The 8028-nt window shown below is 35.6% G+C and overlaps 1 long non-coding RNA gene across 1 annotated transcript; it reads right to left on the bottom strand.

Annotated features, from left to right (window-relative positions):
* Window positions 1-1150: 1150 nt before the first annotated feature.
* LOC113314983 lies at window positions 1151-4580 on the bottom strand. The gene is made up of 5 exons (XR_003342641.1): window positions 4268-4580; window positions 4009-4080; window positions 3686-3780; window positions 3196-3230; window positions 1151-2348 (listed from the first exon to the last, which is right to left on the bottom strand). It is a non-coding gene; the product is annotated as an uncharacterized LOC113314983 (long non-coding RNA).
* Between the last annotated feature and the right edge of the window lie 3448 nt (window positions 4581-8028).

Genomic DNA, 8028 nt, shown 5'->3' with positions numbered 1-8028 from the left:
AAGATCTACTTATAACCATTTATGTAATGTTCATTCAACACCTTCAACTTATTCTTTCAATACCAATTTCTGGCTCAAGTTCTGGAAATTACACATTCCATATAAACTGCAGATTTTCTTGTGGAAACTCATTCACAATGCTTTACCTGTTAGAGCTAACTTGCATCATACTGATATAGTTGAAAGAAGTTGCATTCTCTGTAATGCGTCTCATATTGAAAATATCAACCATTTGTTCTTTGGCTGTGATTTTGTAAAAGCTATATGGAGAATTTGTCTACCTCAGCATTGTCATTGTATTTATAAATTTCAAACTCTGAATGTCTGGTTTGCTTCTTGGACCTCTTTTGATGCAGAAATTAACTTTTCCTCTGAAGTTCCTTCTATTCAGGAAATAACAACTATCCTTTGGCACATATGGAAGTTCAGATGCCAAGTTATTTTTCAACAAGCAGCAGTAAATGTGAATTTTGTGTTATATCCTCTGTTCAAATACTTATCAGATATTACTACTACTACTACTGTTTCAGCATCTCATCATATTAGGCAGTCTAGACATCATGTAGGTCATATGCATCATTGGGTCTCTCCACCACCAGACATGTTAAAGATGAATATTGATGCTTCATTTGCAAAAAGTTTTCATTTAGCTGGAATTGATATGATACTGAGAAATTTTACAGGGGTTTATATCGCAGGAAGAGGACTCTTAAAGCGAGCTATACATCCTAATCAGGCAGAAACTTGGGCTCTTCTTGAAGCTATGCTGTGGGCTCTAAATAACAGATGGAACAAGGTTATTTTTGAGTCTGACTGTAAAAATTTAGTTCACTATGTAACTGCTGGATTACCTCTCCCTCCTTGACAATCTAATTCTCTGTTAAATAGGTGTGCCAGTTTGTTTAATCAACATTGTAGGTCTGGGTGGTCCTGTGTGTATGTATATAAGAGTGCAAATAAATCTGTTGATGCTCTAGCTAAAGCAGTTCGCAGGTTTCAACTTTGCGAGGAATGGTTGTTACATCCACCTGAGTTGCTAACTCCTCACTTAGCCTATGATGTAAACTGTCTTCCTCTGTAATATAATTTTGGGTTCTGTTCAAAAAAAAAAATATATATTTATTACTAATAAATTGGACCAATAACCGTAGATAAGAAAAAGACATGGGTATCGTCGATATGCAATACACAACTATTAATACTGTATAGTAATCCGTATATATACTGAATCTTGATTGATCCTTTAACTTTCTTGATAGCAAGGATTTAACCATGGTAGTACATAATTAAGCATACATCATAAGATCTAAATATGATGTATCACTGATACTATCTACAACGAGGAACAAAAGAAGGTACAAATTGTTTAGCAGGTTTGTTAATATTATTAGTTGGATCGTAATGAAATGGAGCCGATGGATGTTGCCAGTTACTCTTGATTAAATTAGCTTTTTCTGTTGAAATTGATGATGATGAGACCTCAGCCGTTCGATCTCCATTAGGCGGTGGTGAAGTAGGTGACATAGCTAGAGGTGATAGAAGGGGAATCGCTGCTTTCCATCCTTGTGCAAAACTTGATGCTGGGTTTACTTGGATCGATGCTGGTGCTCTCCTTTGCAATCTACTAGTGCTTTGCTTTCTTTGTTGGTTTTCTCCTTTGCTAATTGATGCCATTAGAGATATTTCTGAGAAAATAAAATTAAGAGTTTTGGTTGATGCAGAAGAGATTTGATGATGAGCTGGAGTTTTGAAAACTTAGATCAGAAGAGAAGTTTGTATTAGTTTTTGTTGGCTGAGGAGGTGGAGAAGTAGGATTTGTTTTTGTGTGAACGCTAAGGCGGTGATTGAGGTTTATATAGGAAGTGAAAACTTCCGTGAGCGTGTGGTGTGTACTGTATACAGTTGTAGAGGGGAGGGGCTCTTTTCTGATTGATTTGGGAATAACTTTAAGGAACTATGGATAGAGTCAAAAGCGCCAAGTTTGTGCATATGGGGATTTTATGACCGCACAATTTTGATAGGTCTTTTTTTTCATTATTCCAAGGCAAACGGAAATTCATTAAGAAATCTCACCATCTAGAAGGGTAGAGTAGACCTTCTTTCTCTTCCCTCCCAAATTTGAGACCTAGGCATATTATTTGAGGTTTGGCTACAAGATAAATAAATAAATAAATGATACTAGATTTTGTGCCCGTGCTACGCACCGGGAAACCCGAAAACCATCTACCATCATTTTTATTCGGTGTTGCGGGGGGTCTGCCCACCCCGTCGCTTAGAATTTTTGATTTGATGTGGCTCGGCTTCGCCTCGCCCCGTCCCAATGCATGCGATCTGAATCTCGTGAAGATCTGCCAATGTAACATATACCCGTTAAGTATCCGGTGCTTACTTTAAAAGTGCAGTAGTATCAAAAGAAAATACAACTTGTAGCAACGATTAGAACACCCAACAACTTCAATTGTTTTCACATAAGCAGTCTTTCAAAGTTACAGATATGGTAAAGTCAACCCAATTATTCTGCAACTTTAATACATTCTGCTCAATAAATAAATAAAATTAGCTAGTGCCTCTAGTTGTAGTAATTAGTAGTGGGAGATGTAAAAAAAAAAAAAATAACGACTATAAGTACGTATGTCGCTTCAGATTTTGGTACATGGAATGTGAGTACATGCGCATATATTCATAGGACTAAGAACAGGTCTGCAGATAACGAAGTAATATGCCAAATCAGTAACTCCGTGGTGGTAGATGCATAATCCCGGATTATGCGTTCGTCATCCTTCATATCATTCTGTAACATACAATTCATATTAGGTATGCAAATGATATGTTTTTAAGTCCTAATTGTCAAATTATCCAACCAATCTTTGACTATTCCATGTTCTCATGGTCTCTTAGTTAAAGCTTTCAAAGATGTTTCTTGTGCACAGTTGCAAAACTGGAAGAATATTTATTATGAAACGCTGCGGAAAAAGAAAGAACTAAACCAACATATGAAATTAATAGGCAAAGGAAATTAAAGCAGTCAATAAACACCATTCTGAACTCACTTAACGAATATAGTGACATCTCAAGTACCATATGATAAGATTCATGTTTTCCATGGTAAGCATTTCAGTCTCAAATCTAAGTTAATTTTAGCAACATGTAGGGAGATTAAATATAATAGAGCAAATCGGTGAAGATAGTACTTACAGTTTATTGTTCAAACATGCACACTTTAGTTCCACCTGAAAAGCACAATACCACATTAAAAAACTAAAGAAAAATCTTCTTTCTTCTTCATCAAAATCAAGTTCTAAAGGTTGACAATTAGAGTAAACCCAGTAAAAGGGTAAAACGAAGTTTAACTGAAAATGCATTCCATCGTATTCATGTTTATCGGCAACCACCACCACCCATGAGGTTCCTGATGGTTTGAACTTCTGATGCTATCTAGAATTCAAATCATGTTCTTAGGAACGACCACATGCAATTCATCAATCTACAATCGATAATTATTAGTTGTAGTATTCGTGAGCAAGTGCAGGACATGGTGTATAGGTTGCTTACTGTATAGCATTAACCTTCCTGGTATTCAAGTTGTTAATAATCTTTAGCAGGGATGCAAACCATGAAATTATTAATAAGTATACAATAACAATTCAGGAGCAAAATAAAAAAAGAGATTGTATAGGTTGCTTACGTTTTCGTTGAGCAGTAACAAACGGGACTTTAATATCTGATTACTGGGTTTTTGTGTGAGAGCACTAGTATAGTTGAGATGCCATTGTTGAATCACTGCACCAGGGACAACAACAAAAATCAGGAAAAATAGCTAAAAAAACCAAATTTGCTAAATATCGTTCTTCCTATATTTACTGATCGAGATTAAAATTTCAACTCGGAACGGTAGTGATATCATAATCAGAAACCATGGAAGTGATTGGGTTGACATTAGTGGACTATAATAAGAAAAGGGTGCAGGTATCATATAATTATATTTCGCAATCTCGTCACCTCAATTACCTTCTTGCTTATAATGAAAAGAAATTGGCTAACTTCAAGCTCATAGTTCCACTCTTATCAAAATCATGCATTCTGAAAACATGAGCTTAAATGTGAATCCTGATCAAAAGCAATCTGAGGAGTGAAAAAAAAAAAAAAAAAAAAATCCAGACCCCAACAACTCTCTGATTCTAAACAAACCTAAACACCGGGGAAAAAAACAGCCCTAAAATGTATAAGAAAAACCAAATGTCAATTAACCCAAAAAGGAGAGTCATACCTGGGAATCTGGGATAGTAATCTGTTCCGGTTGTAACGTAGCAAGTATATTATGTTGGGTTTGGAATCAAATTGGATTTAGGATTGATCGAGTTGATTCGGTGGTGATGAATAATTTTCTTCTCTAGCTCTTTTAGTTTTTCATTCGGAGGCAGAGAAGAATGATAGGTTTCTGTTGCAGAAGAAATACTCAAGAGAAAGAGAACGCAGAGAGGAAGAGGTCTGCTTTGCCGTAAGGAAATAGAAATGACAGTATTAATTTTCACGGAAGTGTTGTCTACCTACTTAACGTCCAGTTAAGTATTTGATGTAAACCAAGAGTAAGTTATTAGTTAGCCGTAAATCTTTACATAAGTGTTGTACACCCATGTTTTTACTAACGGTGTTACAAACGGCCAGTTAAATACATGGTGTGAACATAGTGTAACCCAAGATTTGACTCCCGCCGCTTGTTTTCTCCAAGTTTACTAATGCACGAAGCTTTTATCTCATTTAATTTGAGGGGGGTGTCATTCTCACGGTGCGACCTGGGAGCTTATATGACTTAGCATTTTAAAGGAGGGGAGATTTTGAAGTAAAATAAAAAAACCTTTTATTCATCTATTTTACTTAATGGTTAATTTGGAACCCACAATTTGGGGATATCAAAACTAACTGGAGATATGAATTACTTCCCCCAACCAATAGTGTCTGCTAAGGGGTGTTTTTGGGGGAAAAAATATTAAAATAACCTTCTCTCAAAATAAAAATCAAAAAACTTAAAATCAAAAAATAAAATCATATCCCCCATTTCCATCTTCACCTCTTATTAATCTCTTTTAGGGGTAGGGCTTTGAAACCTAAATATTCCCCACTCCCTTTCAAATTTTAAATTTTCCCCACTCCCTTTCCAATTGTCTTCTCCTTCTCTGTCGGCTCCTCTCTTTGAAATCGATTTTTTTTCTTTTACATTCGGAAGTGATGAAGACCATGCCGAAAGTGATGAAGACCATGCGTGAATTGATGAATATCATACCGGAAATGATGAAAACCTAGCCGGAAGTGATGAAGACCATGCCGGAAGTGATGAATATCATAACGGAAATGATGAAGACCATGCTGGAAGTGATGAAGACCATGCCGGAAGTGATGAATACCATGCCAGAATTGATGAATATCATACCGGAAGTGATGAAGACCATGCCGGAATTGATGAATACCATGCCGGAAATTGGTGCCGGCATGCTCGATAGAAATCTATCAATGCCGGTACTCAAGTGAAAAAAATTCAAGTTCCTGGACACTTTACATCATGTGCCGGTAAAGAAATTCAAGCAACATACCATGCCGATAGCAGTACCGGCATGCTCGATAATTATGAAACTGTGCCGGAAGTGAACTAAAAACCAGAAAAAAAATTCAAAACGGACTGAAATTTAATTTTCTCGTAGTAGTAAACATTTAAGAAAATTTCCAACAAATGCCGGCATGGTTTTTTGGTTGAATACCATGCCGGCACCGAGTTTTTTCAGATGCAATAATGGTGGATTCAAAGAAAAAAAATCAAAATTTCAACCTCTTAGCAGCAATTCTCTCTTCACAATCATCCTCAATTTTCACCAAAAAAAGTTCCCTCTCAAATATTTTTTTCCTCCTTCTACTCTTATCTCACTCACCCAAAGTCAAATAAAAATACACACTAATCATTCAACAAATATTTAAGATTTTTACTAATTATTATTAACCACTAAACCTGATTAGTGAGGACTAGAATAAGAATTAAAAAATAATTACATAAAGGGTGACCCAGATTTGATATTTGGATCCCTATTTTGTCATGTAGCTATATGCCCCAATTAGTTTTGATATCCCCCAATTGTGGGTTCTTAATTTGCTCCAGATTAGTTAGTGTTAATTCGGGTGATTAGTTGATGTTTAATCCTGTTAACCTAAAAATTATTTATGTTAAATCATCATCAAAACATATAAAATTTCTGTTTTTTTTTTTTTTTTGGAAAAACTCACCCAGACTCGGTTTATGTTCTTGCACTCATAGACCGATTTTGGGTTGAGCTTTTTCAACTCACGAAGAAAATCCGAAATCGATCCTTATTAATTTACACACAAACCGATTATTACAAAAAGAAGTTATAAATGTATACATAGACTGATTATATGATACTTTCATAAATAAAATATTCATTAATATGCACGTTACATAGTTTACAAAATTAGCGCATTAGATATATGGGACAATTTAGTATCCGAATTCTTAAATCTCACACGTCAATACATCGTCAATGAACCTCCGAGCACGACGGTACAACACCACATATTCCTTGTGGTGAATGAATTTTTTTTTCCCCATTACGAATTCTCCATAGGCCGTTGAATCATTCCAACCGCAACTAAATGAATTATACATTAGTATGCAAACATTAAACGATGACATGGGTATAAAAATATCAGATTACTCACTTTCTCACTAAGAGGAGCTTGTGGATGATGGTCTTACACCATTTTTCTAACTTTAACATACTCTCGCATTGCACTTTTTATGTACGCGAATTGCAACGCTAAGTCTCTTCATTTACGTTTTTGTATTCGTGGAGCGCTCATAATAGAATTCTTTCACTCTCTTCCAAAACATTGAATATTGTTCATTCGGACGTCCGTGGAAGGCGAGAATGGACGATTTCACGAGCTGCATATCTTCTTCCGGATACCTTTCCATTTTCCAAGCTCAAAGTTCTAAGTTTGGGGGAAAATATGCTTGGTAAAGAGGTTGTCCTTATATAGACGAAGACTCAACAACTAATTTTTTTTTTTAAAAATCAATTCATACAATCGGTTTTTAGAAATGTCCACATAGACCGATTTTGGCCTTGCAAAATCATTTAAAAGTTGTCTTGCCGTAACAGGGTTTACAATGAAGCCCATGTAATCCGATTCTTGTCAAAAAATACATATAGAAAAAGTGCCATTTTCCTTACAAGAGTCGGATTTTATGTTTCACCACATAGACCGATTCTTAGGTTGTCAAAATTCTGTTTTTTATTTTTGTTTTTCAGAATTGGTCTTCAGCTAAACCTATATAAACCGATTACGAACACTTACAAAATAAAGAAATAAAATTCTCATAATCGGTATATATGGTGAATTTGTAAAAACCGATTCTGAAACTGTAACCTTGGAGAAAAGGTAGAATCGGTTTTTATGTAGCTTGACGTAAACCAATTTTGACTAAATAAAATGCCATAATCCTACATTTTTTGCGCAAATTGTAGTTCTTTTGTCGCGTCTTAAGCAAAGACAACAATTTCAAAACCAACCGAATTTATTCACTCATAAACTAACAAACATAACCTAACATAATTTGACCAACAAATATAAGTTCAATCCATGTTTTTGACTCCGTAATTTTCCATAATTAAAAATTCACAAAGTTCATTCATTCATTATCATCTTCATCACCATCATCACGATCGTGTCCACGACCACGAATACCTCGTCCTCGTTTAGAAGGTTTTTCTTCGCGAGTATGATGTTGGGTGGTGGTCGATTCACCTTGAGAGTTCCTTTTCACAACGACTTTCTTCCTCTTTTGCTTTGTATTCTCCACCTCTTCCCCAAACTTTGCACCTGCTGGTAGGCTAAGAAAGATACCTACAATTAACTGCAAGTGCACGTCTATAGTAGACAGAGCAAATACAGGTCGATCTCACAGAGACTAGGGCGATGTAGAGTTGATTCTAAAGTTTTTCTTGTGTGTCGAAACGACAA

Source organism: Papaver somniferum, chromosome 10 (genome assembly GCF_003573695.1).
Source record: "Papaver somniferum cultivar HN1 chromosome 10, ASM357369v1, whole genome shotgun sequence".
NCBI lineage: Eukaryota > Viridiplantae > Streptophyta > Magnoliopsida > Ranunculales > Papaveraceae > Papaver > Papaver somniferum.
This window is presented reverse-complemented; position numbering and strand designations above follow the sequence as displayed.